The following is an 18,886-nucleotide window of genomic DNA, read 5'->3' on the forward strand; positions in this document are numbered from 1 at the left end:
GGAAGGAAGAAGGTGCAAGATAATATTATTCTTTTTTTAACTCTAAGGACAAAAGAATTGTTGGATGAGAAAATGCCACTAGGAACAAGATTAGTCCTCTTTCAGGTCTGCTGCAATGTTATTGTTCCCTCTCAGATACAGACAAACGTATAGGTCATGATTTCACATATCAAAAACTGGTTCTGGTGAAACAAATCACAGATGGATCCAGAACCAAACACAAAGCCATTTTCCAAGCAGTTTCCAGATGCTTTTATTCCCTACTGCTAGGTGTCATACCTTCAGTTCAGGGTGCAGCAGGCACTTTGCCTCTTTCTTCTACTTGCTCAGATCCACTTCCAAAGAGCCCATGCTCATGTCTAAAAACATCTTTGTGCATTGCCTAGATCCAGCTAGTGGTTCTTCAGCAGCACAGTCTTCTTCTCCTGTCTCCTTTTTGTTGGTATGGGTGTGAAGCCTTAGTGCTCAATCAATAAAGTCTACACCTTCACCATGGAAGACTAGCCAAGGCCACAGCTGTCATTGAGCTCAGAGCATTCCTGGGCCCTCCTAATTTATGTCAGTGTTAGGGTGCTACCCTGGTATGCAAAAAGGTACCTTGGAGATGCATCATCCTGAGATCCTGGCGTAGTCATAGAGTCTCTTTTAAACTAGGGCTTTCTTGCAATAGGCCCAGGCTTACACTAGTGCTCATAAGAGCAGAATTAAGCTATTTTATTCTTGTCTGATTTCTGCATTTGCTTCAAGTTCAAGCTACCCACATTGTGCCCTACTAAAACTTCAGATTCTTAGCACTGTTTTCTGTACAGCTGTGTTATAGTCTCCACTTTGGTAGGACTGTTCTCTAGAGGATGATTTCTGTCTGAATTGGTTTGTTACCAATCTCCTAGTTCTGTTTTGTATGTGGGGTGTTTTTTTGGTTTTTTTTTTTTTTTGTTTTTTGTTTTCTTTTGTTTTCCAAAGCATGCTATCTCAATCTGCGAAATTAATTCTGGGTTTTGCAAAACTCAGTAAATTCTGGAAGAGCGATAAGCCTTTATAACACTATGACGTGACGGAAAGAACAACAGTGGCAGTGTAGTAGCAAAGCCCCAGACTGCAGCAAGTAAGGATAAGCTCAAACATGACAGCTGTGGACACAAATACAAAGGAAAGAAGCAGCTCACCTCTGGAAGGCTTCAGGTAGGCAGGGATCTCAAGAGAGACCCCCTCACCTCCACTACTTACCCTTAAATAGGGTCTGGGAAGGGATAGATCCTGGCTCCACCCCTTCTGGTCACTCAATGCACTGCATGCACCTGAGCTGCCCTGGGTTGGCCCTGTCTTCCCACCAAGGTGCTCAGTCATTGCTTCAAGCTGTGACTTAGCATTTCCACTATAGCCTTATATCCACATTCCCATCTGAAGTGATTATACTGAGCTTTAAGGCTGGATTTGACCTCTATTGCAGTGACAACCTACAGGAGATTTGGAATAAAATATCACTTGTGAAACCCAATGATTTTTTAACATTGCTGAACAAAGCTCTATTTACTAAAGCCAGAATTCTGCAGCAGTCTGCAGCAGTCTCCATATCCACAAGCTCTCATCACTGGTTACCTAATGAGTTATATTTCAAAGATCCCTATTGTTACATAGTATTGGAGTACATTGACTGAATACCTTTATCACTTTAAGGTTGCCTTTTTTGTAGACATCAGATTTAAGACTGTTCATTCAGAAAATTAACCTAATCTTGAGTCCTTTTTTTTTTTTTTTTTTTTTAATCAAAACAGGAGCTCAAGAGCTTCTGATCTGAACAGCAAATCATGAAATTGAAAAAGAAGCAGAGCTGTGATTTGATCACGTTACTGTGACAGCTGAGCCAGTAACCAGAAATGCAGAAATTGGTATAAAATGATGCCACTCATCTATGAAATTCAACTGCTTTGCTGTTGACGTTTCATGCAGTTTTGATCTGAAAAGAAATAAAATGCATTCAGTCACTCGAATGTACTTTACAGTCTTATTTTCATTTCTGTGGCGCTGATATCTATATGTGTAATATTCTCCATGCATGTTTCTTGTCAATAATGTTAAGAAAAAAATCTACTTATGGATTTCCCCTGCTAAAAAACATAGCCCAAAGATTGAGTTGCTTGGTTAGGATGATAATACAAGCAGCTCCACAAATGCCTTTCTGCAAACAAAAACATGATCTGTCGCATCTCACTTTGTCCAATTTTTCTTCAGCTTCTACCTAGACCTGCAGTAAGGTGATTCACTAAACTTGCATTTAGGCCTTGCATGACTCAGCCAGGTGTTCTTCATACGCCTGCATCAAAGAAACACTGAAAAAGAGAGAAATCTCTACTTCTCCAGTGAATACTTTCTTGCCCTCTTCTACCAAATCAGCACTGGTAGAAAGGTGAAGGAGAGGGCAGTAACATACTTCACTATGCTCCTCTTTACTGAGTGTGCCTAAGTCCTCATTAAGGGGTTAACACAGCTCAATCCAGTTCTAAAATACTTGTGTAGCTGAAACGAATTCAAGATAGGATTCAGTCCTAACACAGCAATTTTCTAGCAGAGTCAGTCCAGGCACTATTTTACACAGTCCATGACTTCTTAGTAGGCTTCAGAAAGTCAGGACCAAAAAGGCAACTCCACCAGTGAACTGTGGGGCTCAACTGGAAGTGGAATGCTGTAAAGTCCTGAAGCTTATGAACAGAACCCCCAGCAGCATTCTTCATCCTAGTTGGATGCTCTAGATACTGGTTCTCTATCCTACTGCTCCCCTTCCTGCTTCTGGGTTCTGTCTTTATAGACAGCTTCGAGCAATGCAGCCTTTAATTCCCAGGGGGATCCTTCTTTCCATATTTGACTCCATAACTGCATTCTCCTCAGCTCTATATCAGCCTGTCAGTCAAGTGCAGAAGAACCTTTATTGGAACCCAGTGAGTTTGAGACCACTGTCACCTCCAAGCAATGTTTTTCAGCCCCAAATGTCCCTTTCAATCCTATCAATATAAGAAAGCAGAGACTGATAACCTAAGACTTCCACAAGAATGGCTTGCACAAACACAGCAAGACTAAGAGCAGAACTCCAATAATTTCCTATTATCAGTTCTTAAGATAAAGGTTGGCCAAAATCCAGCTTTTTCCCCTTTAAATGAATTGGAATAAAATTGAGTAGACTGTTCCATTGTTCTTGCTAATACTTCAAGTGTTCCTCCATCCCTCAAACAGCTTTGATGTCATCTAGCTCCACTTAAAGGGGAAAGAATGTGTGATTGGGAATAATTAACAAGCTAAAAATGACTTTGTCAGAACATTTGTGTTATTGAATTACTTGCAGCTACTAGCTTTAGTGAGCTGAGACAGTGTTTAGGCACTATTAGAGCCCTTTAAAGGGAAAAAAAAAAAAGAATAGAGATTTGATGAAGTACACAAAGTTGGACTTAAGAGGTTCAAGTTAATCTCCTGATTCTGCCTCAAAATTCTCATGTGACATCTGGCACATCACTTAGTCCACCTGCACTTCAGCCTCTCCCACATGATCCTCAGCTCCAGTCCCCCTCCCATCCCCATGACTCGTCTCATTACAGCATAAGCAAATATTAACATTACAAGAGAGCTATCTCTTATCCTGCATTCCTACCTCACTCAGCATAAAGAGTCCTGGATTTTGTCAGTGCCTGTGGGAATTACTTTAATATAGATAATATTCAAAGTCAGAAGTCTTTCTTCCCCTCTCTCTTATGTAGAGCACTGTTATTTTGAGGAGATGCAATAATAAAACTGCCAGTCTTTATAACAAGGACTGTAAGCAATCAATGCAGAAAAAAGTCAACCAACATATGTCTCTTTCTTCTGCCACTACAAAGCAAAAATAAAGACATTTCTGTTGTTTCTCCACAACTGATTTAGTAACTCAGATAGCTTAGTCTCCTGTTTCATCAGGAAAACCAGCACACATTATTTGGAAGAGCTATCCCTTCGTCCAGGGTAACAGAAAAGCAGAAGTTCAGGCCTTAATAAATTGCATTTCATGCCTAGATTTCTAAGCATTTGAGCCATCTAGCCCTTGTCACTAAGATAGCTGTTCTACCAGTTGTGCTGTGATTTAGCCCAGGGCTCTTGCAGATTTAACCTTTTCAAGGCACAACAAAGAAAGATTAGCTTAGACACCCCATTTACCCTCAATCTACTTTAGATCTAAACTCCAGAAAAATAGCCTGGCTATTCTATATCTAAGCAGTTTTATAAGAGAAGGACCATATATACAGTTAGACATGCGCCATGCAAAGCTGGACTCCATAGCGAAGAAAAAGTTCCTGAGGGTTAAAAAAAAAATAACTGAAACACAACTCTTTATCTAGTACCACAAAGTTTCTGGAGCGCCCCCCCCCCCCCGGTTTTTTTTTTCCCTTCCTAAACCTACTCTTCCTATGAAAGGTCCCTTCCCCCTGCCTCATTGCTATTAAATCAAAGCTGGGCCTGGCAACATCTGTAGATCATTAATGTTATCTTCAGTGTCTGCAGCTTATTGCTGTTATATTAACCCTCAGCACAGACCAGCTTGGAGCTTACAGGATACCTTACTAAAGAAAGAGCTTGGTAGTAGGAGGGGGAGGAATGTAAAGAGGAAAAGAAAGTGCTTAACTTGGAGGAGAAGTTTTAAAAAACAGTTTCTCCTGCTATTTCTGCAATAGCAGAGCTATTGCTACTGGTCTGCTGTAACAAAATGAGACCTCTCTTTAAGAGAATGGAGGAAAATCAGCATGTGTCATAGTGATACCACTTTCTTTGTAGGCAAGCTTTGTTACTAGCTATAGCCACTCAGTGTCTATGCTGCATGAATCTGAAGGGAGGCAAAAAAGGAACAAGTTATCAGTAAGAGGCTGCTAATTTACTACTGAGAATACTGCTTCAGGCTAGCTCTTATTTCTTCTCTAACAAATTTTATCTCAAAACAAAACAAAAAAAAAAAAAAAAACTTTTTAAAATTTGTCTACCTCTTGCTGCTTTAGTGTCCACGTTTTGAATCAAAGGGTGAAGTGCAAAGCACCCAAAGTGAAGGAGTTACAAAGTTTTAAACCCATATGAGGTGCTACTAAAGGAACCTCTCCTTGCAGCAAGTGGGAAGGTTAGGTTGCCTGTAACAACGAATGTAGCCCAGCTTGGTATGCATGAAAGCTATTTGCCTGCCCTGAGTGCTCCAAAGGAAATAACTGGAAAAGGAAATAACTTTTTCTTTTTTGGAACAGAGAGGCACCCAAAGTAAGGCTCAATGACTCAGCACCCCTTTCTTTAATTTCTAATCCGTCCTTGCAAAGAACTGCAAGCTCTGTATACAGTTCACGCTGCTAAATGAGCTTCCTCTAAGGGTATTAAATCCTGTGGGGAAGACACTTGTACTACAGTCACCTGTGTTGTATTTATTCTGCTGGGGAAAAAAAAAAAAAAAAGAAAAAAAAAACAACAAAGGAATGTAGTGCCTTCCTAAGAAGCTAACCCACTACCTGCGACCCTGTGGTCCTTTCAGAAGCTATGGTTAAATGCTCTGCCTTTAACCACATCCTCTGTGTGATGCGTGTGCAGTTTGTACAGCTTTTTGTTTCTTTCCATCCTGATTGTGGAAAGAATAAAAGGTGAGAGGGGAAGCTGTTGGGAAGTGCGGCTAAGGGAGAGAAAACACAATGGATCAGCCGACCACCCAGTTGCCACCAACTCAGAGGGCGTCAAAATGTTAAGTATGGGATGCTGTCACTGCACAGGCTAGAAAAGCTTTGGAAACTCAATCGAGTACACAGGGAGAAAACAATCCAGATGGTGTTTGATGGGATCTGAAAATTTTGAAGGCCAGACCTGGTAGCAGGATAAATAAACGTGGACTTCTAAAAAAGCCTCTAACAAGTGCTAATGTCCCAGTTTGAATCCCTCATGCTAGCTGAAGATGTTTGCTATGCACCCCCTGACCAGCATGTGTGCACCCCTCCCACTGCTGTGTATGGTTGTTCTCTCTTTACTTCAGTTTAGATTTCTTCTTTGAACTTTAGTTCTCATTATTTTTGGACTTGTCACTTTGTTTAGAAAGATTTATTTCCACTGTTCCTTCTCTGTTCTTTCCTTGCCTCTTCTCTTCTGGATGCTTTTTGGCACGGCCCATTGCTATTTTTTTTTATGACTTTGTGTGCTATTTCAAAACAGTAAAATGTTTTTTAAGCAAGATGATCTTGTGTTGCTATGCTCATGCAGTAGCTCCTTACCTCTCCTCCTTTCTAAAGAGTTCGTGCTGTACTTCTGGTTTTCACCGTTCATTAAGAAAACAAGTGACTCAGAATGGGAGGATAGCTTGATTTTCTTAAGGTTGACTTACCAACACGAGTGCAAGCCAGGTGTCTCTCTGATCACAACGGCTTTCCAATACAAGTAAAACTGTATTTCTGTCAAGCAATGTTGAAACTGGCTGAAATTGGCAGGGGAAGAGAAACAGATGGATAATGTGACCACTGAACTGACATTTCCTTTGGATGTAAGGGTTAAGATAAAAAAATGTTTGTCCCTGCATATTTCAGATCACGTTGTACCAAGTCCTAGTGACTTCCAAGTTGGAGGCTTGATCTAAATCTAAATTTAGTAGCTCAAAAATCATGTCAGTTTATAAATGTATGCACAAATAGATTTGATTGGCTGAAATAGTTTTCCTTTAATGTTCTGGGGTGAGGCTCCCCTACGTAAGGTCTGCAGGGGCAGAGTTGGCAGAGATGAACTACACTGATTTAAATTTAAAAGCCTCTACAATCAGTTTTTTGAAAGCTTTTCACTTTATTCAATACAGTAAATGATAGCTGTGGATTTTGGATATCCAGAGCATTTGGATACTGGGTAAATTGATCAGCATAGCTTGAGTGTTAGTTCTATACTGAGTAAGGCACAGAGCCCATACAGTTCTGTGCTTACATAATCAATAACATGAAGGTTCGCCTGGTTTGTAGTCCAAATGCTTGCGTTTCTCAAATTATTTTTTTTTTCCTGAATTAAAGTTTCTAAAAAATTATCTCACCTGCCTGCAGGTCTTCCTCCCCCCCACCCCCTCGGGACTTCCTGAGGCATTGAGGTAGCAACACAACGCTGGACCACAGTACAGGTTTAAGCACCCTCCCAGATAAGGAAAGTGAGACACAAGATTACTCAAAATCTTCCCAGTAATGAAGGTGAGACAGAAAACTGCTTAAAAATATTGGAAAATAGGATGCATGCTTCAATGCCAGAGGAGCTTTAAAAGGAATTCCACTCTTTTATGATAGGGGCATCTTTCCTGCCAGGAGTGCACACTTGCAGTAAATACAAGGGGTCTGTCCTGATGAAACTTCTATTGACTTCAGGCTCAGCTTTTCCATCATGAGAAGATAAAGATCTTTAGCTTGCAATATAATACCCTTCATGAACACCAGGTCTCTGTACTTCATTTAGTGGTCTAAACACTCAGCAGTTCCCTTCCTCTTGATTTGAACATTTATAAGATTAGAAATGAACTTTTTATTGGTGTTACGTGCCCAGTATTCAAAAGTTATCTCCTGCTAAACATCCTCCATGGACCCCAAATTTAAAGATTTTGAAATGATGGGGACTTTAATTTTGGCCATGAACATGAAACATTTTGGCAGCATATTGCAAATACACATCTACATCTTTCCAGAGATGTGGAACTGAGAGACGAACATGAATGTTCAAGGAGAACTTAAACAGGGCTGCCCAGAAGAAGGTCAGCTCCCTGATCTGGACCTGGAATGGATGTCAGTGAAAGACAGCTGAATATTAAATTCAGAACCAGGAAAGACCTCAGGCCATCATGTGTAGCTCTCTGTTAAGAGTGCCAGACATGTCTGGAAGTCCCAACTCTTCCAACTGTAACCATTTCTCACACTTTCTTCTGCTAGAAGAATTTACAAATCCTGTTACTTTAAAATATTTTCTCCACTTTTTCCACCTGACACTCTACTATGAGCAAGTTGCTCCCTACATATTTTTGAGCAAACATTTCACTCCAGCTGTAATACCCCTTTTCTCCTCCTGATGAATGACTTCAGCCTAGTACTAAATAAAAGTTTAACTCCACTTTTAGTAAGCTGTCTCCTGCATCTGCTTCATCATTCTTGAACAGGAGTAGCCGTAATTATACATTAAGTGTAACAAGTGTGCAAGGTTAGAAGGGGAAAATGTAGACAATTCAGGAAAAAATGGTGGATTCATCCTCTACTGGTGGAAGGAGATAACCCAAAATCAGAGCAATGCTCTGATTTGTAGTGCTGTTGCAATTTGAAACAGACCCTCATCCATCTGTGAAAATAATTTGTGCAGCAGCCACTGGAGGGGTAATAAAGACTTTTTTTTTAATCCAGTCATTGGTAGAATGAATGGATATTGTCAAAAGAATCCCTTATCCTGTATTAAAAATAAGCACACCTCACTTCAGCTTCTGCAAGACACAAATACTCCAATCATTTCCCTTTCCTTTTTGAAGCTCAGAGCAGGCTTTCAAAGGCAAAACAAAGAAGCCCAAATTCTAGTGAGACCTGTGGAATGCAGCACACAGTGGGTTTTATACAGAGGGTCTTCAGGAATTTCCTCTGAAAAGTGAAAAACTCTTCTCTGAAGAAATAAATTAAAAGCTGGAGGTGGAAGTGTTGGAGTTTAGAGTGGGCTGTTAGTAGTCTACAGGGACAGAGGCTGTGAAAGGAGAGGAACTGCTGTCCATCACTGTTGTTAAGGCACTCTCTTGTTACCTGTGGTATGGAGTTTGCAATTCAATCAGCTCATGTGCATTTGCAGCACAGGAATTAGGTATATTAAAATTCTTAATACAGTGACCTCCATGATACCAGAATAGCAGGAATACAGCTCTCTGTACTGCACCTTGAGCTCTGCAGACAGCTCATTATCTTCATATACATGGTTACCCTCCCCAGCCACCCAGTGTTCAGAGCAGCATCTGACACTCACCTGGGCACAAATTCTGCCCTGTAGATGCCCTGCCTTTAGTTCAGTTCTAATTGGATGCAGGAAGAGGGGAATCCTGTCCACTAGCTTGTGCTTGGTAGAGCTTGTTTCAATTTTATTTGATTTTGCTTAGATCTCGTAAAGTTGATCCCAAAGGGCCCTGTCCATTGCATCAGCTTGCTGCTTGCTTTCTGCTTCCATGCTTTTGCTTGCATGCAGGCAGTTACCCAAGAGCAAAGCCAAACAAACTAGGCTACCAGAAGGGCAGCCAGAGGCTGTTCTTGCAAAAGAAACTTCACCCATCTTACCCAGAAAAGGGTGGGGAGAAAGACAAATTCTCCATTAAAATGCTGGCAGTAGGACACCCTGAATACTCCCATCTCCCTTCTGAAAACAAACAAACAAAAAATAATTTGTGTGGGGGTTGGGGACCTGCTACAGATACAAAGGTTTTCCTCCTATCTTCAATCTAGATTTCAGCCTTCAGTGTTTCAGGGACCCATGACAGCCAAAGCAGGAGAAAGAAAAATTACAGGAAAGCAGCAAAATGAAGCACTCAATTTCAGAAAAACCAGATGTAAAGGTATCCTTATCAAGCTTTGCTCAGCTTTTTTTCCCCCTTCTCTTTTTCCATGATTTATCAGTCTTCACACACTCTTGCTTGCATTTGCCTAATGTGTGGTCTGCACAGTTGCTAACAGGAGAAGAAATGGGTGCACAGATGATACTGTCTTCCTGCCCTGCAGTACCACAGTTATCCCTAACAGCCCTGCACACTAAAGACCAGCACAGCTGATGTGCAAATCAGAAGCAGTTGCATATATAAGAGCAGCAGCGGGATCACAGAATGTGCTCATCGCCTGAAAATATGAGCTGCCAAACACTGGTAAATTTCAGTTTGTTTTTTTTTGGTGGGTTTTTCCTGAAGTTGACCATATTCTTCATTTTCATTTCATATTTCATTTTCTTCATATTCTTCATTTCCTGAACTTGACCATATTTACACAGGTTTTTGGTTTTCACGTTGGTGGGGCAAGTGCTATCTGTGAGTGCAGAGTAGTTGTTTTGTCAAATGTTATATTCCTATTCCAAGTAAAGGCATTTTCAAGGCTTTTCTTCAGAATGATTACGTTTGTTTCTTCCCCCCCCCCCCCCTCATTTGAGCAAAAAGATGCCTTCTTCACTTGGGAATTGAACTGTTCTAGCTGAAACTTCAAAGGAAACTATTTTGAAGCAGATGTTCTGCAATGGAAAATTTCACGTTGAGCCATTTCAGTGGTAGCTTTAAAAGCAATGGTAAGGAAAGACTTTTGTGCAAGGGAAAAAAAAGTTAGATGCTATTGCATTGCCTGAATTTTCAAAGCATGGATTGATGGGGCTTTCTAGGGAACTGTGTCCATATATATTTCCCTTTGCCCAAATCCTGACATTGAACCATATAGAGGATTGAGAGCTCAAAGACCCTCCATTTTCTGAAGGCTCCTCATCACACTCAAATGAAGATAATCTTGTTATTGCCTGCAAATGCAGGAAAAACAAAGGCCTTATATTCATCCTCAGCTCCTGGGAGGTACTGAAGGATGACAAGAAGACCCAAAGGTTCTATTCTCAGCTCAGCTGTGGTTCAGTGACCACTGGCAAGTCCCATGAAAGCAGTGTGACTGAGCACACCCCCCTTCCCCTCCCCGGCCCTCCCAAATGCAGGTTGCATCTCTGCTCCATCCTGTCATCTCTGCTTGGGAAATCATGATGACTGCTTCCTCAGCAATATTAAAAGCACCACAGAGACTGTAACTTCAATAGCTCAAGTCAGCAAACCCGTGTCCCTCTGGCTTACCAAACACATGGCTGATTGAGGCAGAAAATGGAATTAAGAACTTTCCTTATGTATATAACATATTTATATAAACATTTGTATTAAATACATTCTTTTTATAAGAAAAATGAAGGACATGGCATTTCAGACAAGCTGAAGATGTTTCTTGCATTTTATTGTCTCTGACCGCTTGAATCAAGCCATTTAGACTAACATTATTCTTTCCAATATATTTATGAGTATGCTACTGTCATGACTCATTTATGACACAGGAAGCCTGTGAAGGCCACGTGTGTCAGAGTCTTTCACTGGTTGGTTCCCTGCTGTCTAACCCAAAGAAACACCCAACAGCCATTATTTTCTTTGTCTTTATTCTCATGGAAACAGAAAGTGGATTTGAGGTGAAACATCTGGTTTGTTTTGGGTAAATGTTATTTATCTCTTCTCTTGCTTTGGCTTTTTAATGTTTTGTTCTTCCTCCCTCCCCCCACCCCCCAAACTTTCTCTCCTTTTTGGAATAAAGACCTTATTTGAAGTCAATCAGATTTTTCCATCAACTCTAGCAACACCTTGGATCAAGCCCTAAATGCAGATAAGGATTTAATTCCACAAGGTTGTATCTGCCCTCTTGTGATCCCCATGCCTTCTGCATTTGCTGAAGAGTTTGGCATATCCCTGCATTCTACATTTGAAGGTGTTTCCTGTTTCACTGCTAACGTGTTCCATTCACGCCAACAGCATCCTAGTACTGGAGAAGCAGGGAAGGGAGGTACGTGTTTCCATGGTAGACAAAGATCAAAGATAGTGATGGATTTAGGGATGAGAAATATAGTGTTGACTCAAACACATTTCAGCAATGCCAGGAACATGTCAGTTGCATGCAGAAATACAAGCAAATCTGCATTTTATTAAAATCTCTACTAGACCATTCAGAGCTTGAAGTATGTGAGAAATTCTCTTCCAAGCCTGCATGTGATCTACTGCTTGAACAAGTTCCCAAAGGAAGTGCTAGTAGTCCAAGTGACCAGGACACCAGCATTACAGGCTGAGCATCTTCCTTCCCAAACAGCAGGCTTTGGACTGAAATTTAGGGCTTGTTACCAGCACTGGCTGACAGTCCCTGGCACACAATGTGGCTGTAAACCTAGGGCTAAGGAAGTTTTTCTTTTGCTGCAAACAATAACATCCTATATGTATTAGCAAAAGTAAATAAATCACACATATCTTCTGTTCAGGAAGGACTGTGGCATCCATTAATTCTACTAGAAGATGCTGATTATATTCTAGCTTCTAAGCAGACCTAGTTTAAGCTAGCATTCAGTGGGTAGGTCAGTGATACTTAATGAGTCTCATTACTTCAAGTATTCTATTCCTTCCACTACCATAAATGAAAAGCACAGCAATGACAACAGAGCAGCAAGGGCCCAGACTACAGCACACAAGGATATAGTCAAACACAACACCCATAGCAAAAGAAATAAAGAAAAGAAACTGCATACCTTCAGAAGACCTCAGGTACATAGGGATCTCCTGTGAGATCCCTCACTTCCACTGCCAACCCTTAAATGAGGTCTGGAAGAGATGGATCCTGGCCCCATCCCTTCAATGCATTGTTTGCACCTGAGCTCCCTTGGGTTGGCCCTGCCTTCCCACCAGGTGCTCAATCACTGGTTCAGGCCATGACTCAGCATTCCTGCTACAACCAACTACCTAAGAATTGAGCTTAGGCTGTATCCTAGCATTTACACACATTCTTATTCTGCTTTCATTTCATCTAAGTAAGCTTTCTTTTGTGTTCTCCCATTAGTCTGATCTTCATTGTCTCCTTTATTGAACACTAAAACAAAGCATCCAAATAGTTTCCGATTTCTCCTTACTACTCTCAGAACTGACCTGGGAGAAATTAATCTAGTAGAACTGGCTGTCTAAATCAGACATTTTCTAAATTGGTTGTTAGAAATGATTTATTTCTTGGCTTTTTCAGTCTCTCTGTTTTTGTTTCCTTTATTCATAGGATCTCACAGGAGGAAGTGGATGGTCATCCAGCTTGAAATACTAACATGCTCATACACCATCAGGCTGTTGCTTCAGATCCTCCTGAGCATCTTGCTCAGAAGCGACCTTCAGAAAGAACGCGTGAGCAATAGAGGAGACTGCGCTGTATGAAGCTGTTCTCCAAGGACATTCTTCCACTTGTCCCTTCAACAAGATCTGAAGAAACATCTGGACAAGGATTCATCATGTGACTTTAAATATGCTGATATTTGACTTCAGTGACATGTTCTGATGCCCCTTCAAAATGAAGCACCTACCAAATGAGGATTTAATTTAGATTTATGAGTGTGTTTATTGTCTATTAATGAAGTACTACATAATAACTCAAACCACATTTATTGAGGCTGTTGTGATTATGTAACAGGGTATTATGTTTCTAATAATTAGCTGGCAGCATTCAATTACATACGAATTAAAGCAGTTGCTGAGTTTACTGAGGAGCCAGGAGTTGTTCTTAGCATGATTTTGATGTTGGCAATCTCATGCTCAGGAGGTGAGGTTTATGCTAGGTGACAGCTGCCTGTACTTTTGCCTTATGTCTTCAAACTTGATATGCAAAGGTCAGCCTGAAAATGGGAGACCAAGAAATCTGGATATCAGGAATGCAGGAATACGGAGGTGGGGAGACAGTTCCAGCTTAATGCAGCAGGAAATCAGGTGGTCCAGCATGAACCTTCTGAATTTAGTATCTATTTTCATGTAGAATTGCAGGTGGAAACCCTATTCCATGGCCTAGGAGAATCTCTTAACCACTTGGTCAGCATCCCTCCTGTGGTGTGGGAGTCTGTTTTTACAAAAGAAATCTAAACCTTTGAAAGATCTTTTCATCATACCATAGAAAAGGAACATTTATGAAATCTCGGTTTCATGGGGTGGGAAAATTGTTTCCCTCTTTCCTCTAGAGCAGATTGATAAAAGGCTCATGATAGCAATTGAATGCTGGGGAAATTTTTGATCTGTGCAGCTGTACATAATCCTTATTATTTTTACAAGTCACTGGAGGCATTTAGTAGGGTCAACATGGTAAGAAATCTGGACGTGAAAGTGAAACAAAGTGTCTGTCAGAAGGGCCAGATTTTAATTGGAAACTAAATTTAATTTTAGAGAAAGAGGAAAATACCACGCTTCTAATGAGATCCAGGGCACTTCAGAGAGCAGCCTGCAAAGAATATTTAAATAGAAAAGTCCTGTTCAGAAAGGCCTGTAGTGAATGACTTGGTGCTATAGGTTGATAAGTACACATGAGTTCATGCCTTACAAATGAGAAACCATAAATGAAACATACTGATGACTTAAAGTAAGATCTTGAGTTTAATCCTAACTTTGACCAGGAAACACTCATTGTCACTTTGTTCTATTCTATAAGATGTTTGGAATGGTTTTCTTAATGTGAAAGTAGCAAACAATGATTGGAAAATTTCACCTGAAAGAGATGCTTTTAACTAAAAAACAAATTAATGAGGTGGAGGAGAGGACTGTTTGGTTTTGGTTTGTTGGGTTTTTGTTTTTGTTTTTTTTTTGGAAGTCAGATTCTACATTTTGAAATTGTTAAGGATGTGCAAGACAGTACAAATGCTGGTATTTACAAGTAAGCTTTGAGAAGTGAGAGTGATGTTTTTCAGGTAGTCTGCTCAAATGAGGTAAAAACTTGAGCTCAGATTCTGAGCCTTAGGTAGTCATTTGAGGAAGATGCAGTTTCTATGCTCCATGCATGGCCACAGCTAGGGGAAAGGAGGGATATCTCTGCCTCTTCCAGCATCCACAGTCCTGAGAGTGGGGGGGTGGGGGGAATGCAATGACTTTACGGGATCAAAGCCAGTCTTTATTCTCTCAGTGCCAATGAGAAGCAGAGAAAGGAAGTTTTCCTTTCCTATTTCACCAAGTGTACTTACACCCCTTAAGAAAGCTGAAAAATGTTTGGATGGAGGAAGAGGATAATATGATCTTTCCTCCCTCAATCTCTTCTCTTCTTAACCAGTGGTTTGAACCTGTTTTCTCAATGTAGCAGCATCTTGAGGTCCGACACCTTACTTTTTCTTGTGCTGCAACAGTGAGGCTGAATAAATCAACCAGACCTGATGAAATCAAACATTTCAGGCCAGAGATCCACAGGAAATAAAAGTAATATCTGTCTGCATACCACACATCAGATCTCACTCAGATATTTTTTTCTAGCTGGAGTGCCCTTATATCTGATTTGGGTGGGTTATCTCTGTATGAAGGAGCATGGCACAACAAAAAGCAATGAACTACCAGATTTGCAGTCACTTTTTTGCAGCTGAGCTAATTTTCTCCCTGCTGTAGAAAGAGAAGGAAATGATACGTGAAGAAACCTTTTCTGCCTTCCATCCATCTTATATCAGTGGATAATGAAATTTTTCAACTGATTAGCTGCCCCATTGGTTGGAAAATTTGGAAGCAATCATGCAATTATATCACGAAACCTCAGTCATGTATATTCAGCCAAGGAGAAACCAAACTATTAGCAAAAATAGAGAAAGAGAAGAAACGGGAAAGAAAGAAAAAAAAAAAAAAAAAAAGGAAAAAAAAAAAAACTATTTATACTGCAATACTGGTCCTAAAAAATGGAGAAAAAAAAAACACAATGGAAAAATTTCTGCAAACAATTAAAGAAGGGGGAGGAAGGCTCAGGATGGGGCTGGTGTTGCAGGATAAATATAGAATTTATAGCATAGTAAGAGCTGTTTTTGTTGGGTCTTAATTAAAACTACGCTGGTTGCTCCTATGCTGCTGAGCCTCAGTGCTACAGTCCGTGAGAAAAAGAGGGACAGGGTGATTTTCCTAGGAAGGGACTGATGCATCTCACTGAAGAAAACAATGATTGGCAATGCTCATCGTGAGCATTTCGGGCACTTCTGTAAACAGGAATATGTGCTTGTACTCTGCTCCACGCCACACTGTCTGCTCTTGACCAACCCTGTTCAGCCCGATCTGCTCCAGAAGTCATCAGATGCAGATGTACTTTTGCTAAATGAAGCCATTTTCCTGAACTAATACTTGTTCCTTTGTCTAACAGGAGGGTTTCTTGTATCTTTTTATGACAGGATAAGGAAACATTGCTTTTATGCACCCATATGCCATTCAGATAAAGACTCAGCAGCATGATGGTTTAATTGGTAGGAAGCTGGAACAATCTCATTGTGAAACCTGACCCCTCTGAAATTTCAGTGGCATCTTTTTGATCTTAGAGCTTAGGGCCTGAGCTTAGAGTTAGCAGCCTTTCTGCCAGCAGCCACCTCCTTCTCCAGCTGCCCACTCTCTTTCCAAGGTGCAACCAAAATGTGGCATCTCAAGGGACGAATACTTTGCTTGTGGAGGCTGACAGCTGTGGACAGTGGATGAGTTCAGCAAGATGATCATTGCAGGGTCAGCTGCAATTGAAGAAAGGGTGGTTATCTATTCAGCGTGTTCTGTTTGTGAGAAGTGGAGAACCACATCTAATTCCCAGAATCCAGGACCTTGGCTATACCTACTGGACAATGATAGAGCCACAACAGAGGCAGGTCTGACGTGGATCCAAGCCCACTCTTTCAGTATTATTTTCTCCCATTTTAAATGAATTTCAAATGAATTTTAAATCCAGTTCCACTGAAGAAAAGTAAGAAAAAATAGGCCAAGATGAGATGAGGTTTAAAGATGAGAGGAGTTATTGCTACATTGCCAAAATATACAAATGGAGGAAAAAGAAAACAGCAAAAATCACTGAGGTGATCCAATACATAAACTGAATACATAAACTGAGTTAGCCTTTTACTTAATTGTTTTGCTTTATCCTCATCCTGGGTGTGACAATTGCTATCACTCTACAGAGGGACTCCGTCCCACCCTTCCTGTTGGGATTTGAAATGCTCCACTAGTTTTCACGTCTCAGTACCTTGCTATTAATGGAAGCAAAGTATCCCTTCCCCTTGGCATCACAGATGTGAAAAATCACTAAAAACTAGAAGTGTCTTTATTATTTTTATTTTTTTTTCCAAGACAATAAGAAAATATTTGGCAATTTTTCATGCTTGTTTGGTGCTGTGGTTTGATCTGGTTCCCCAGAAAAGTGGGGGCTGTTCTTTGGATTCTCTGAAGCCTCCCGGAGCGAGGGGAAATTGGTGGCTCTCTGGGAGCTTCCTGGAATGTAAAATGCCATTTAACTCTGGCTTTATGTCTTCAGATGCTTGGGATCTCTGGTGTCTCAAAGGCACAGGGAGTGCCAGGGTAGGATGGACAATTAGATGAGTTAAAAAGGGGAACTCATTAAGAACATTCTCAGAGCAGAAGCTGCAAAGGAACAGTTACATTCTTCGCCTTATTCTTTACATAAATTTTGAGAGCCAGTGGAAAACAGACTGTCACAGGGCTGGATTCAGGCCTGGTAGAGACATGGTTATGTTTTTGTTTTGCTTTCCACCAAACACTCAATACCCCCCATTTTCTCTTCTGTTGCAGGGAGGAAAAAAAAACAAACAAACAAACAAACAACAACAACAACAAAAAAAACACCACGAAAGGCTTCAACAAAGAGCTCTTCACCCACCAGTTCTCACTGCCCCACTGAGTCCTTTGCAAATCTTATATGCCAGCAGGAGCAGAGCTTTTTCATGAGAATTTTCTGGCCTGATCTCTGGATGATTGTGGGACAAATCTGCCCCATGACATAGGGAAAAAAAAAAAAAAGTGATCGCTGATCTACTCATAATGGAAAAAAAAATGTGATTCTTACTGGACAGCTGATTCGGATTTTGAATCCTATATCTTTCTCATGAAAGCACAGAAGGCACCCAGGTTTCACAGAATTATATATAACTTCATCTTTTCATAAGAAAGTTTGTTTTCTGTTGTGTTAGTCTTCCCTTGTATTTCCTTTGCTTTGTTCCCACTGAGACACGAAGAATTATCTTGAGTCAAATTCAATTCAGGGAACTTATGAAAATTAGTGAAGTACATCCTCTACTTGCATCAGGAACTATGAATAACCATTCTTAGCATTCTCTGTCTAGGAGAGTTTCATCCTTATTCAGAGAACCATGGGCCACGCTAGGAAAAAAAATGATAGCCTTGGTTATTGTCTTTTGCAAAATAGCAAGTACTCCTCTAGATTTAGTCTTTGTGCTTTTCATCAAGAAGAATCCTTTAATAGAAATGGTTCTTTAACTCCTAGAAGGTGCATAAAACAAAGGGTTGGAGGGACAGTGGTCTGAGTCCTCCATTGTAAGCAAGTGTTTATTACTTCACTCCTTTGTCTTCAGCTTCTTTTAAACTATGATTCTTATGACATCCAAAACCCAGACAGGCAAATGAAGAGTGCTGGGAGAGAACTGGTAATCTTTATAGTTATATTTTACTAATCTCTCAGTAGTATAATTCTGTCTATATAATTTAAATGGCTGATTTGAGACACAGAAGCAGAAGAGCTCCTAAGGCTTTAAAAGTCCCTTAAGTTCACTTGAAGAAAAGGAATTTCCCAAGGGTAAATCATCCAGTGAGAAAATTTGTGTCCATTGTTAATTCTGTGAAGGTCTGCAGAGGTCTGATCTGAAATCAAGATTATTTCACATAAATCCATATCTGACAATAGAACAAATCAGCATAGGAACTTCAGACTGATATTAAGCAGGATGGGAGATAGCTCTTGAGGATGTTAAAAATTTGAGTGTTTTTTGTTTTTTTGTTGATCAAAATAGTCACTTCTGTGATACGGAAACAGATCTGTTGGGGGAAAAGACTAGGCTGGAGAAAACAAACAAACAAACAAAAAACAGAAGCTCCACAGCAGCTTAAGCAAAAGCTTAAGTGCAAATAGACAAGTTTCCAAAAGCTCTGAAAGTGCTTTGGAGAGGTGAAGGGTAATCAGTCCAAGGCTTTTGCAATGTCTTCATGGATGTCCAGCTTGGCCTATACAGTCTTGCAACCTTTATTGGAGTAGATTCTTGCTTCTTTGGGGAAGTATGTCATTTCATCAGCCACTGCCTGAACAACCTTCTCATCGACTTCATGCCCGTGGGCGATCATCTCAGCCTG

This window comes from Lagopus leucura, unplaced genomic scaffold (genome assembly GCF_019238085.1).
Source record: "Lagopus leucura isolate 7727_CA_CO unplaced genomic scaffold, USGS_WTPT01 Super-Scaffold_100019, whole genome shotgun sequence".
Taxonomy (NCBI): Eukaryota; Metazoa; Chordata; class Aves; order Galliformes; family Phasianidae; genus Lagopus; species Lagopus leucura.